The following is a 14,218-nucleotide window of genomic DNA, read 5'->3' on the forward strand; positions in this document are numbered from 1 at the left end:
GTGGTGGTGGGTGTCACAAATCCGTCAAGCAAATCTCAAATTCTTACCAGTTCTTACCCAGCAGCAGGCGGTGATCGGCAACCGTTGTAGTCAAAAACTCTCAAAGCTTGGATAGAGCGATTACCAGGGAGAGTCAAACGCACGACGTAGATGTATGTGGAGCTGGGAAGGCTTATAATATGGTAGCAAAAAGGGTCAGCAATAATCAATTCAGAGATGCAAAGTTGAATAAACGCTCAACGACGGTACTGTGCTGGTCCTAGGCTAGACTGTGCTAGAGACGCGAGCCTAGAACACTAACAAAATCACGGCGCGGCACGTAAACAAGGGAAAAGCACACTCTGGAATATTTTTTTTCGCTCTCTTTTTTTTTTGCGCTCTCTTTTTTTTTGCGCTGTTTTTTTTTTGCGCTCTCTTTTTTTTTTTTTTGCGAAAAATCACTATAATGGCGAGTGTCTCAAAACTCTTCTTAGCTCAAACTGACAGGATGGGCACGAAATTTTTTCGACTAATTTTTTTTTTGACTGCCCGGACCCAAAAACTGGAAACGGGTCAAAAAAAACTTCCTGTAATGGCACCTGTCTCAAAACACTCAGAAACACCTAAAAATAGGATAGCCAGAATTTTTTTCGAAAAATGCGTTTTCGAAAAATTTTGGGCCTAAACGGAGCGTGGCTACCCGACTCTTTTTTTTTTCCGAAACCTACTCCGGCAAGGAAACACGAATCGGAATCTAGATGGATCCCGAAAACAAACCTAATAAGCAAAGAACTCGGATTGGTGGTGGATATATGGTGGTGGTATATGGCAGCGGTGGTGGTAACGGTGGTAGTATATGGATATGGATCGGTGGTGGTATATGGACACGGATTGGTGGTGGTATATGGATACGGATTCGGTGCGGTGGTGGTAGATGGCAGGAGCAATGATGATGGTGCGGCGGCGGCGTGACAACTTATGACCAGAACTCGAAACTCTAAAAGACTAGACTCTAAGACCAGCAACTAGACACGACGATGCAACCGCAAATTCAACAAAGCAAAACCCTAAAAAGATTATGCAAGGCTCAGATTGGTTCGGATATGATGAACTAACCCTAATTTTTTTGTGTGTGGCTTTTTCGTGGACTGTAGGTATGAAGAACAGACTCGATCTAAACTACGAAAAACTGTAAAATCTCACCGAGCAACCTGGAAATCTGATACCACTTGATAGAGGCAAAGGTGTCCCGTCTTTCGATGAGATGATGGATATCGCTTTGGTGGAAGTCGACTTTGACGATCCGACTACGAACGTGCGAGGACGTCGCGCCTTAGCAATCGCTAAACCAACTCCGAGAGGTTATTGACCACGCCGGAGCACGATCAACCTGACCACGAGGGTCTGTTTCCGGCGAGCAAACGAAGAACAAGCAAGAAACTAAGATTGCAATCTGGATATTGCGAATATAAGATGAAAGCTTTATTGATCAAGGTGGGGTTCTGTGACGCCTTTGTCTGGTCGTTGAACACAAACGAAGTACGCGAAGTTGCAGCTATGGCGAACTTTTAATCTAAACAAAACCCAAAGTCTAAACGATGCCCTAAGGGCTGTATATATGGAGGAAGAGGGGGGAATTTCGTGGCCCTTGGTGGAGGGGTCCGAAATCAACCCTATCTCTTGTTTCCCCACACATACGGACTCTAAAAATAGCCTATACTTATGTATTTCGAAATTACATGGGCCTGGCCCAATAATAAGGTGACGCAGCACCTAAAATAGCCTCGGGACGAAATTTATGAAGTGGCATCTTGTATATTTCGTCCAAGGCTTCATGCACCCATTATGGTGGCTTCAAAGTCCTGAAATCATCACTTGTAACTCCGTTCTTGTTCCCCTTGCGCATGCCATCATCTCCATGCTTGTTCTTGCTCCAATGTTGATAGAGGCAAAGGTGTCCCGTCTTTCGATGAGATGGTGGATTTCGCTTTGGTGGAAGTCGACTTTGACGATCCGACTACGAACGTGCGAGGACGTCGCGCCTTAGCAATCGCTAAACCAACTCCGAGAGGTTATTGACCACGCCGGAGCACGATCAACCTGACCACGAGGGTCTGTTTCCTGCGAGCAAACGAAGAACAAGCAAGAAACTAAGATTGCAATCTGGATATTGCGAATATAAGATGAAAGCTTTATTGATCAAGGTGGGGTTCTGTGACGCCTTTGTCTGGTCGTTGAACACAAACGAAGTACGCGAAGTTGCAGCTATGGCGAACTTTTAATCTAAACAAAACCCAAAGTCTAAACAATGCCCTAAGGGCTGTATATATGGAGGAAGAGGGGGGGAATTTCGTGGCCCTTGGTGGAGGGGTCCGAAATCAACCCTATCTCTTGTTTCCGCACACATACGGACTCTAAAAATAGCCTATACTTATGTATTTCGAAATTACATGGGCCTGGCCCAATAATAAGGTGACGCAGCACCTAAAATAGCCTCGGGACGAAATTTATGAAGTGGCATCTTGTATATTTCGTCCAAGGCTTCATGCACCCATTATGGTGGCTTCAAAGTCCTGAAATCATCACTTGTAACTCCGTTTTTGTTCCCCTTGCGCATGCCATCATCTCCATGCTTGTTCTTGCTCCAATGTTCATCCTTCTCCAAGCTAGGCCCTTCATTTGTAAGCAAAACAAATGTATCCAATTTAGGCAGCATCATATTCTCATGAACATTAGAATCATTACCAAGAAACGAAAGTACCTGGTAATTTAGTTGGCGTGCACGAGCTCTAGTAATTGGTCCAGTATGTATAGCAGCAGGGGCTGTGGGTGTAACAATTGTATTGATGTCCTCATCACTCTCGTTATGTTGAGATTGCTATTGTTTCTTTCTTCTTGCTTGCATATGCTAGTTTTTGCTTGTCTTGATAGTTTGTTTGCTTATAAAATTCCTATGCATAGGAAGTATGTTGGACTTAAACATGTTTTTCACATGTTTTATGATGCTCTCTTTGTGCTTCAATTCTTGTCTTCCATGTGAGCATCATTAAAATTATCGATGCCTAGCTAAAAGGCTTTAAAGAAAAGCGCTTGTTGGGAGAAAACCCAATATTTTTCTTTTCTGTTTTTATGTGAAAATACCATTATACTTATGTTATGATTGCATTTTAGTGTTCTAGTTAGTGTTTATGCCAAGTAAGACATTTGGGATGGTTTGGAAGATTGTTGATTTGATTCTGTGCAAAAACAGAAACTTTTACATCTAGTAGCATAATTGTTAAAAATCACTGGAGCAACAAAAAATTCTGAATGTTTACACTTTATTGATATACAAATTTTCCACGTGTCCTAATTTTTCAGATTTTTTGGAGTTACAGAAGTTCTAAAGTCCAGATTACTACAGACTGTTATGTTTTTGACATATTCTGTTTTCATTGTGTTGTTTGCTTATTTTGATGAATCTATGGGTTTTATCAGGGGGTATGAACCATGGAGATGTTAGAATATAGTAGATATAATACAAATATAAAATTGGAATGCGTTTACAATGGTACTTAAAAGTGGTTATATATTTGCTTTGTTTAACTAACGGATCTCACAAGTTTTCTGTTGAGTTTTGTATTGTGAAGTTTTCAAGTTTTGGAGGAACTTTTGATGGACTAGGGAATAAGGAGTGGCAAGAGCCTAAGATTTGGGAAGCCCATGGCAGCCTAGGGTAATATTTAGGGATAACCAAGCATTTAGTCTTGGGGATGCCCTGGAAGGCATCCCCTCTTTTATCTACAATCCATCGGTAAATTACTTAAGGCTATATTTTTATTGACCACATGATATGTGTTTTGCTTGGAGCGTCGTGTATTATATGAGTCTTTCCTTTATTTGCCTTTTAGTTTTCCACAATCATCCTTGCTGGGCACACATTTTGAGAGGGACACACATTAATCATGAATTTATTAGAATACTCTATATGCTTTACTTATATTTTTCGAGCTAGGTAGGTTCTCTAGTGATTCACTTATATCTTTTTAGAGCATGACGGTGGTTATATTTTTAAGATTTATGAACTCTCATCATTCACTTATATTATTTTGAGAGTCTTATAAACAGTATGGCAATTTGCTTGGGTTATGAATTTAGTTCTAATATGATGGGTATTCAAGAGCGATATAATAAAAACTTTCATGAAGATCATTGAATATATGAGAAGTTTGATTCCTAGCATTTGTTTTGATATATAAAGATGGTGACATTATATTTATGCTAGTGAGTAATTGTGGTTTAGTAAGAATATTTGTGTTAAGGTTTGTGATTCCCGAAGCATGCACGTATGGTCTCTCGTTACGCGATGATATTGGAGCATGATTTATTATTGATTATCTTCCTTATGAGTGGCGGTCGGGGATGAGCGATTGTCTTTACTACCAATCTATCCCCTTAGGAGCATGCGTAGCAGTACTTTTCTTCAAGGGCTAATAAACTTTTGCAATAAGTATGTGAGTTCTTTATTACTAATGTGAGTCCATGAATTATACGCACTCTCACCTTTCCGCATTTTGCGAGCCCCGTGCATCGGCCATTCTCCCCTTGAGATGTGGTGCAAACTCCGTCGATGCATCCAAACCCCGTGATATGATACACTCTTTCACACATAAGCCACTTTATATATTCCTCAAAAGAACCACCATCCCTGCCCATTATGGTATTTCCATGGCCATTCCGAGATATATTGCCATGCAGCTTCCACCATTCTGTTTTATTATGACACATATCATCATTGTCACCTTGCTTTGCATGATAATATAGTTGGCATAGTATTTGTGGCTTGGCCACTGTTCATATTTTTTATAAATGTCATGCGAGATCATTGCACATCCTCGTACACCGCTGGAGGCATTCATATAGAGTCATATTTTTGTTCTAGTATTGAGTTCTAATTCTTGAGTTGCAAGTAAGTAAAAGTGTGATGATCATCATTATTAGAGCATTGTCCCATGTGAGGAAAAGATGATGGAGACTATGATTCTCTCACAAGTTGGGATGAGACTCCGGACTAAAATAAAAAAAAGAGGCCAAAGAGCCCAAAATAAAAAAACCAAAGAACCCAAAAAGGAAAAAGAAAAAAGAAAAAAAAGAGAGAAAAAGAGAGAAGGGACAATGTTACTACCCTTTTCCACACGTGTGCTTCAAAGTAGCACCATGGTCTCCATGATAGAGAGTCTCCTATTTTGTCACTTTCATATATTACTAGTGGGGATTTTTCATTATAGAACTTGGTTTGTATATTCCAATGATGGGCTTCCTCAAATGCCCTAGGTCTTCATGAGCAAGCAAGTTGGATGCACACCCACTTAGTTTTATTTTGAGCTTTCATACACTTATAGCTCTAGTGCATCCGTTATATGGCAATCCCTACTCGTTGCACTCAATTGATGGGCATCTCCATAGCCTGTTGATTAGACTCGTCAATGTGAGACTTTCTCCTTTTTCGTCTTCTCCACACAACCTCCAACATCATATTCTATTTCACCCATAGTGCTATATCCATGGCTCACACTCTTGTATTGTGTGAGAGTTGAAAAAGTTGAAGCACATTAAAAAGTATGAACCAATTGCTTGGCTTGTCATCGGGGTTGTGCATGATAAATACTTTGTGTTAAGAAGATGGAGTGATGCGGAGCATCCCACGATCATCCACATGGACGTACCTACATCTCCCACGACATCACTTGGACCTATGACAAGAGCTCGAGCAAAGGCTATCGAAGATAAGGTGAACTCGCTCCTCTCCGAACTATCCCTTTCTACACATGAGACATGGTTACTACCTCAAGCGGAAACACTATGTGTGATCAGGTACTTAGAAGGAGGCCACGAAAAAGCTACATCCAATGGCCAAGACGATGAGGACACCAAGTACGAGAGACAAGAAGAAGAGCTGCCATTGAAGCTATAGCCACCGGACGACCGGTCGGGACCGGAAGACCGGCACCTGAAGCCCAGCCTGCCCAAGTCCCAGCCTATGCATGCTACAGCGAGCGGACGTCCCGCCAGGACCGGACGACCGGCCACACCTCCCAGCGAGCAGACGTCCGGCCTACACAGGACGACCGTCACCATCACCATCAAAGGGAAATTCGCGGAAGTCCGAAGTGACCGGATGTCCGGCACCACCATCACAGAACAGAAACAGCGGAAGTCCGACGACTACCGGACGTCCGGACGCCCATGAGCCACCAGACGACCGACACCCAGCGGACGATTGTTGCCTGTGTCCACGCAGCTTCAGGCTAAAGCCCATGTACCCCTTCACTTCGGCCCCCATTTGTACTACGACTATAAATAGACCTCTCCCACCTCCTAGCTAAGGTTAGCGTTGTGATAGCTCATTTGTGAGATAGAGCCTCGCTCATCCATCCGGATCTGCTCCTCCGAGAGAGACCGTGCCTCTATGGAGAAGATCCATTTGGATTCAAGGCCCCTAATGCTAAGAACTCAAGACCTCCTCCCGGAGAAGAACTGGTTACCCTATGTATCGTCCCTTATTGGATTCGGACCGTGTATCTCATTGTGTTTCGAGAATCTAGCGCATATGTGATTGATCTTGTTGGCTGTGTGTTCTCTCTTGTGTTTCTCCTTGTTTTCCCCTCCTGTTCTTCGTGTTCTTGGTAGGAATCCCTCCAAACGTGAAAGATCGGGTGTCTAGGGTTCTACCCTACATCATCTTAGTATCATGGGCCATGTTGATCACGTTTTTGGAGCCCCTACCCTTTGTTTTCTAGCTTGATTTTGTTGATTTAGTCCTAAATCCAAAAATCTCCACCAAAAAATAGCCCCAATTTTTTTTTGTGATTTGTTGGTGTGGTGAAGTTTTGTTGAATTTGATCCATGGATTTGCTTTGCCACGTGCGGATCTAGCTTTCCCCATATTCTCCACCATTTCCATCCACAAAATCGCTAGGAATTGACCTCTCCACCTTCCTCCTCCACGAACCCGAGTGTTCATCCCGTGCCCAAGTTCACCCAGGCACCGGATGACCGTTGACCACCTAACATCCGACGACCGGGCGACCGCTCTCCACCGGACATCCGTTGAACCCTGACGAAACTGAAAAATTTCAGTTCGGCCACCACCACCTTCCTCCACCTTTTGCGAACGCCAATACCACCACCGCTTTTCGCAAGCACCACCATCGCTCACCGCTACCACCTATGACGATTTTGACACGTTTTGATCTTTGAGAATTTGAGTTGTGGTTCACGTGTCGTATTGTGTTTCGGCTATATAGGTACGGTTCGACATCAACATCACCACCGCTCATCTTCGCCAAGGACTCGACATCGCTAACAACCGTCCATGCCTACAAACAACTACCGCCGTGGTAACCTTGACGACATCTTTGTCTTTCAATGCCATTTGCATTGATAACCACATAGCCTTACTTTTTGCGTTGCTTACCCATCGAGACTAGCCATTGAGTATTGCTGGCAACGTGACTTGTACACATTTGTGATCATACTCCACATAGCATACATACCATATCATAGTGGTGCATATCTTGGTATCATCTTTTGAGTCACAAAGTTGTCATCGCATACACAATTGCTATCTTGGTTCGTGAAGTTTTGCATGAGAAAAAAGCTCAAAAGTGAAAGAGCCAAACAAACTTTTAAGCAAAGAGGAAAAGATAAGCAAAGAGCTTATAAGCAAGAACCATAGCATCATACTACATTAAGATTGTCATATCCGATCATCTTGGATCATACCATCGGAATACCATACATATAGCATACTTGGGATAGAAGTCGTTGCATTTTTTCCTAGTAGGTTGTGCACAAGTTCCATGTCCGCCTATTGTGCAATCGTGCTAGCGTCTCTCTAGTGTTGTGCAACACGAGCATTTTCGTGGTCTCCACATTTCGGCTCATTCCTTGGTTGCACGACCCCACTTATCTATATGCGTGTGTGTTTCCGTGTACCACATCTTGCTATTGGTCTACTTGTTGCATTTGCAAACTTGTGAATCTTTTCAAACATTATTGAAGCTCACTAATAATTGCATCACATTTTGTGGCACCATCCTAACCGAGCTCCACCATAAGATTTTACTTGTGTAGGTGTCAGAACCAACAAGAATCGGTACCAATTGTGCTATTTCCTTGTCCACATTTGAGTGATCATTGATCCATCTTCAACATCGGTCAAGGTACAGTTGGTATAAGTTCTTCTGTTTCTCCCACTCACCTATTTGCTTGGAATGATGGATAGGCCAAGTTCTTCTACCAACCCACTCTTCATCGAGCAAGACGACGACATATCATCCTACGTCACCAAGAGCCACCTCTTCGGTGCACACCGAGGTTTGCATCAAGAGCAATAAGCAATGAGCGATCGCATCTGCAATGTCGCCACCGACTTGCGATTCTCTAAGCAACGAACACGAGACTAATTCTACGACAAGCTCGACGCTCATAAACAAGAGAACGATGCAAGAATGGACGAGATTCATGCCTTGTTGGTCAACCGCCATTCTCCCGCTTCTTCATCCTCAAGAAGGAGCCACTCGAGTCGACACACCGACGACACCTTCTCCGGCTCAAGTACACCGACATCGAACACTCTACATCAAGCCACGCGTCAAGACTGTCAAGCATCTCCCAATCCTCTACACGGCAATCATCCACAAGAGCAATTTGACGAGCAAGAACATCGTCATCGACAAAACCAAGTCCCTCTTGCACAAGCACAAGAAAGGCAACGTCAACGTCTCCAAGAGGAAAAGCGATCACGACAACATCAAGACAAACAAGATGCCGAGGCTGAATGTCAAGAACAACGACTACGTGAAGCAAAAGCTCTTGAGGCGCAACGTGCCCTTCAAGAATCAAGTCCATCCATTGCCAACCTCAACCGGGATAGGCGCAATCATGAGGAAGAACTTCGAGAAGAAATTCAAGAGCGACGCTACCAAGGACGAGTGCATCGACAAGTTCCTCAAGCTCCTCCACAAGCTCCACAAGATCCTCCACAACCTCAAGTTCATCAAGAGTAAGACGAAAATTGACATCTTCCACGCCAAGAGAAACATGAGGTTGATAATACTCCTCGGCAAGGACATCATCATCACCCTCGACCCCAACACAATGAAGAGCAACGCTATGGCAAGCTCAAGTTCACCATGCCAAAGTTCAATGGAAGCAATGATCCTGAAAAGTACCTATCATGGGCATTGAAGGTCGACAAAATCTTTTGCTTGCACAACTATGAAGAAGAGAAGAAAATTGCTATGGCATCCCTTGAGTTCCAAGACTATGTGCTCATATGGTGGGAACAAGTCCTTGAGCACCAGGAAACAAGAGGTGAACCACCAATCACCACATGGGAGGAAATGAAAGATGTCATGCGTGCATGCTTTTGTGCCAACCTACTACAACCGCGATCTCTTCAAGAAGCTCCAACTACTCAAGCAAGGAACAAAGAGTGTTGAAGAATACTACAAGGAAATGGAGATAGCCATGATAAGAGTCAATGTCACGGAATATGATGAGCAAACTATGGCCCGTTGAGGGAGTCCTGGATTAGGGGGTATCCAGACAGCCGGACTATATACTTTGGCCGGACTGTTGGACCGTGAAGATACAAGACTCAAGACTTCGTCTCGTGTTCGGATGGGACTCTCCTTTGCGTCGAAGACAAGCTTGGCGATTCAGATGTTAGATCTCCTTCTTTGTAACTGACTCTGTGTAACCCTAGCCTCCTCCGGTGTCTATATAAACCGGAGGGTTTAGTCCGTAGGACAAGAACAATCATAATCATCATAGGCTAGCTTCTAGGGTTTAGCCTCGACGATCTCGTGGTAGATCTACGCTTGTAATACTCATATCATCAAGATCAATCAAGCAGGAAGTAGGGTATTACCTCCATCGAGAGGGCTCGAACCTGGGTAAAACATCGTGTCCCCTGCCTCCTGTTACCATTAGCCTTAGACGCACAGTTCGGGACCCCCTACCCAAGATCCGCCGGTTTTGACACCGACATTGGTGCTTTCATTGAGAGTTCCTCTTTGTCGTCGCTGCAAGGCTCGATGGCTCCTTCAATCATCAACAACAAGGCGGTCCAGGGTGAGACTTTTCTCCCCGGACAGATCTTCGTGTTCGACGGCTTCGCACTATGGGCCAATTCGCTTGGCCATTTGGAGCAGATCGACAGCTATGCCCCTGTCCATCAGGTCGGGTTTGGAAACTTGAACTACATGGCCGATATCCGCGGAGAATTGATCTTTGAAGGATTCGGGCCTACGCCAGGAGCGTCGAACAGTCATGTAGAGCACGGCTTAGACCTGCTGTCAGACAATACTCAGGATATCGCACCTGCAGGAGCTTCGGACCTAAATCCGGGGCAGATCGGGTCGTCCGAGGATGGGTGGATGGACCCCTCCCACGAGGCCTCACACTCATCGGCGGTAGAGCCGAACACAGACTCCACCCCCAGGGAAGTCCGTGTCACCGGACCCCCGGACTTGTGTCCGGCTGTAGGTTCCAGACCGCACGCCCCCGAGCCCGCCGAATCTGGTTGGGCTCCGGTAATGGAGTTCACCACTGCGGATATCTTCCAGCACTTGTGATGCGGATCATCCTTCGGTCATCCCCATGGACCATCCATCAACTATCCAAGCTTCAAGTGGATCCATGACAAGAGCAAGAGCTCGTGCTATTCAATCCGAGGTGACATCACTCCTACTTGAGTTCCTCTCTTCTTCCAGTGAGACATGGCTACTGCCTAAGTCCGAGATGCTATGCGTGATCAGGTAGAACGCTCAAGTCATGGAGCCAGGAGCTGAAGAAGAAGCAACATGTGTCAACTCCCTGGACAACCCGGAACTTCCGGCCCCCGGAACGTCTGGCCCACCCGGAGCTTCCGGCCTCCTTCGACATCAACAAGCCCAGGCGTGTCAACTCTCTGGTTAGCCCGAAACCTGCCCATAACCTGGCCCGGAACTTCCGGCCCCCGGAACTTCCGGCCTGCCCGGACTCTCTGGGCCCCGGACGCCGTCCCAGCTCCACCCGCGCCAACTCTCGGCTTAGGCCGGACCTTGCCCGGAACCTCCGGCTCCCGGAACTTCCGGCCCTGCCTGCACACAGCCACTGGGGCAGAGGCTCGTGTACCCTTTCACCCCGAAAACTATAAATACTCTTCTCCTACCTACGTTTTAGGGTTAGCATTGTGATAGTTCATCTTGAGATAGAACATAGCTCATCCATACCGGATCTACTCCACATGAGGGATCGTACCTCCTCGAAGAAGATCGATTCGGATTCAAGGCCTCCATCCGGAGAAGACAATCAAGGCATCCTCACAGAGAAGAACGATTACCCTTGTATCTTCCTTTGTTGATTTTGAATCTCGTGCTACCTTATGTGTTCGGTGATCTAGCCCTTGTGTGATCAATTACTTCCGCGTGTTCTTCGTGTTTCTCCGTAGGATCCCCTCCATACGTGAAAGATCAACCCCTTAGGGTTCCGCCCATCATCTCTGTATCATGAGCCACGTTGATCACGTTTTTGGAGCCCCTACCTCGTGTTTTCTAGCTTGATTTTGTTGTTTTCGTCCTAAATCTGAAAATCCCCACCAAAAATAGCCCCAAATGTTTTTGTGATTTGTTGGTGTGATGAAGTTTTGTTGGATTTGATCCATGGATATGTTTTTCTTCGGGTGGATCTAGCTTCCCTACCCTTCTTCCCTCATAATTTCTCTTTTCCCCCTCGGATTTGGGTTTTCCCCCATGTTTTTTCGGCCAAATCCGCGATCCCGAAGTCTCTGTTCTTGGCAGATTCCCGACCCCCGGAACTTCCGGCCTCGCCCGGAACTTCCGGCCCCCAGACCTTCCGGCCGTCCCCGGAACCTCTGAACCCCGGACCTTCCGTCTTGCCCGGAACTTCCGGCACAGATAGAAAGATTGTGCATCTTCGATGACTTTCGCTACTTCGGCAACTCCGACCATGGTGCAACAGCATCTTCGCCAACGTACTGAAGACCGTGCACTATGTCACCATCTACTTTCACATCCGTTTGGAACCTTCAAACGTAAGAAAGGACGGTAATCTCGACGACATCTTTGTCCAAACCTTGCCATTGCATTGACAAACATCATAGCCCATCTTTTGCGTTGCTTACCCATCGAGACTAGCCATTGAGTATTGGAGGCAACGTAACTTGTGCACATTACTGATCATACTCCATAGCATACATACCATACCATAGTGGTGCATATCTTGGCATCAACTTGTGTGTCACAAAGTTGTCATCGCATACACAATTGCTATCTTGGATCATGAAGTTTTGCATAAGAAAAGAGCTCAAAAGTGAAAGAGACACCCAAGCTTTTAAGCAAGGAGCAAAGATAAACAAAGAGATTATGAGCAAGAACCATAGCATCATACTACATTAAGGTTGTCATACTCGATCATCTTGGATCATAGCACCGAAATACCAGACATATAGCATACTTGGGATAAAGATCGTTGCATTTTTACCTAGTAGGTTGTGCACAAGTTCTGTATCCGCCTATTGTGCAATCGTGCTAGCGTCTCTCTAGTATTGTGCAACAAGAGCATTTTCGTGGTTTCCACATTTTGGCTCACTTTTGGTTTGCACAATCCCACTTATCTATTTGCGTGTGTGTTTCCGTGTACCCCTACTTGCTTGGTCTATTTGTTGCATTTGCAAATTTGTGAATCTTTTCCAACATTATTGAAGCTCACTTACAATTGCATCAAATTTTGTGCCACCATCCTAACCAAGCTCCACCATAAGCTTTTACTTGTGTAGATGTGAGAACCGACAAGGATTGGTACCAATAGTGCTATTTCATTGTCCGCATTTGAGTGAACTTGATTCATCATCAACATCGGTCAAGGTACATTGGTATAAGTTCCTCTCTTTCTACCACTCACATTTTGCTTGGAATGATGGATAGGCCGAGTACTTCTACCAACCCACTCTTCATCGAGCAAGACGACGACATGTCATCATACGTCACCAAGAGCCACCTCTTTGGTGCACAACGAGTGTTGCATCAAGAGCAACAAGCTATGAACGAATGCATCGACAACCTCGCCACCGACTTGTGACTCTCCGAGCAACGTACCAAGGACTACTTCGACAACAAGCTCGATGCGCACAAGCAAGAGAACGACGCAAGGATGGACGAGATCCGCCACTTGTTGGTGAACCGTCCTCCTTCTACTTCCTCTTACTCAAGACGGAGCCACTCAAGTCGACACTCCGACGACTCCTTCTCCGGCTCAAGTACACCGTCATCGAACACGCTTCTACGAGCCGTGCGTCAAGACCGTCGTGCATCCCGCAATCCACTACACGACAAGCATTCACAAGAGCAAGTCGATGAGCAAGAACTTCATCCTCCACCACATCAAGTTTCGTTTGCTCAAGCTCAAGAATGACAACGTCTACGTCGCCAAGAGGAAGAATGAGCACGTCTACACCAAGAGCGACAAGATGCCGAGACTCAACGTCTTCAACAACAACAACGAGAAGCGCAAGCTCTTGAGGCACAACGTGCCCTTCAAGAATCAAGTCGAGCCATCACCAACCGCGATTGCGAACGGCGCAATAAAGAGGAAGCCCTTCGAGAAGAAATCCAACAGAGGACCTATCAACCGCATGTGCAACGTCAAGTTCCTCAAGCTCCTTCACAAGCTCATCAAGCTCCACTTCGACCTCAAGTTCAACAAGAGCAAGTTGATCATGGACTTCCCCCACGCCAAGAGCAACATGAGGATGCTTACCCTCCATGCCATGGGCATCATCATCACCATCGCCAACAACACAATGAAGAACAACGCTATGGCAAGCTCAAATTCACAATGCCCAAGTTCAATGGAAGCAATGATCCCGAAGAATACCTCTCATGGGCATTGAAGGTCGACAAAACCTTTCGTTTGCACAACTATGAGGAAGAGAAGAAGATCGCTATGGCATCACTTGAGTTCCAAGACTATGTGCTCATATGGTGGGAACACGTCCTTGAGCATCCAGAAGCAAGAGGTGAACCTCCAATAACCACCTGGGCTCAAATGAAGGAACTCATGCGCGCACGTTTTGTGCCAACCAACTACAACCGCGATCTCTTCAAGAAGCTACAATTCCTCAAGCAAGGAACAAAGAGTGTTGAAGAATACTACAAGGAAATGGAGATAGCCATGATTCGAGCCAATGTCA

The sequence above is a fragment of the Triticum dicoccoides genome, chromosome 7B (genome assembly GCF_002162155.2).
Source record: "Triticum dicoccoides isolate Atlit2015 ecotype Zavitan chromosome 7B, WEW_v2.0, whole genome shotgun sequence".
Lineage (NCBI taxonomy): Eukaryota > Viridiplantae > Streptophyta > Magnoliopsida > Poales > Poaceae > Triticum > Triticum dicoccoides.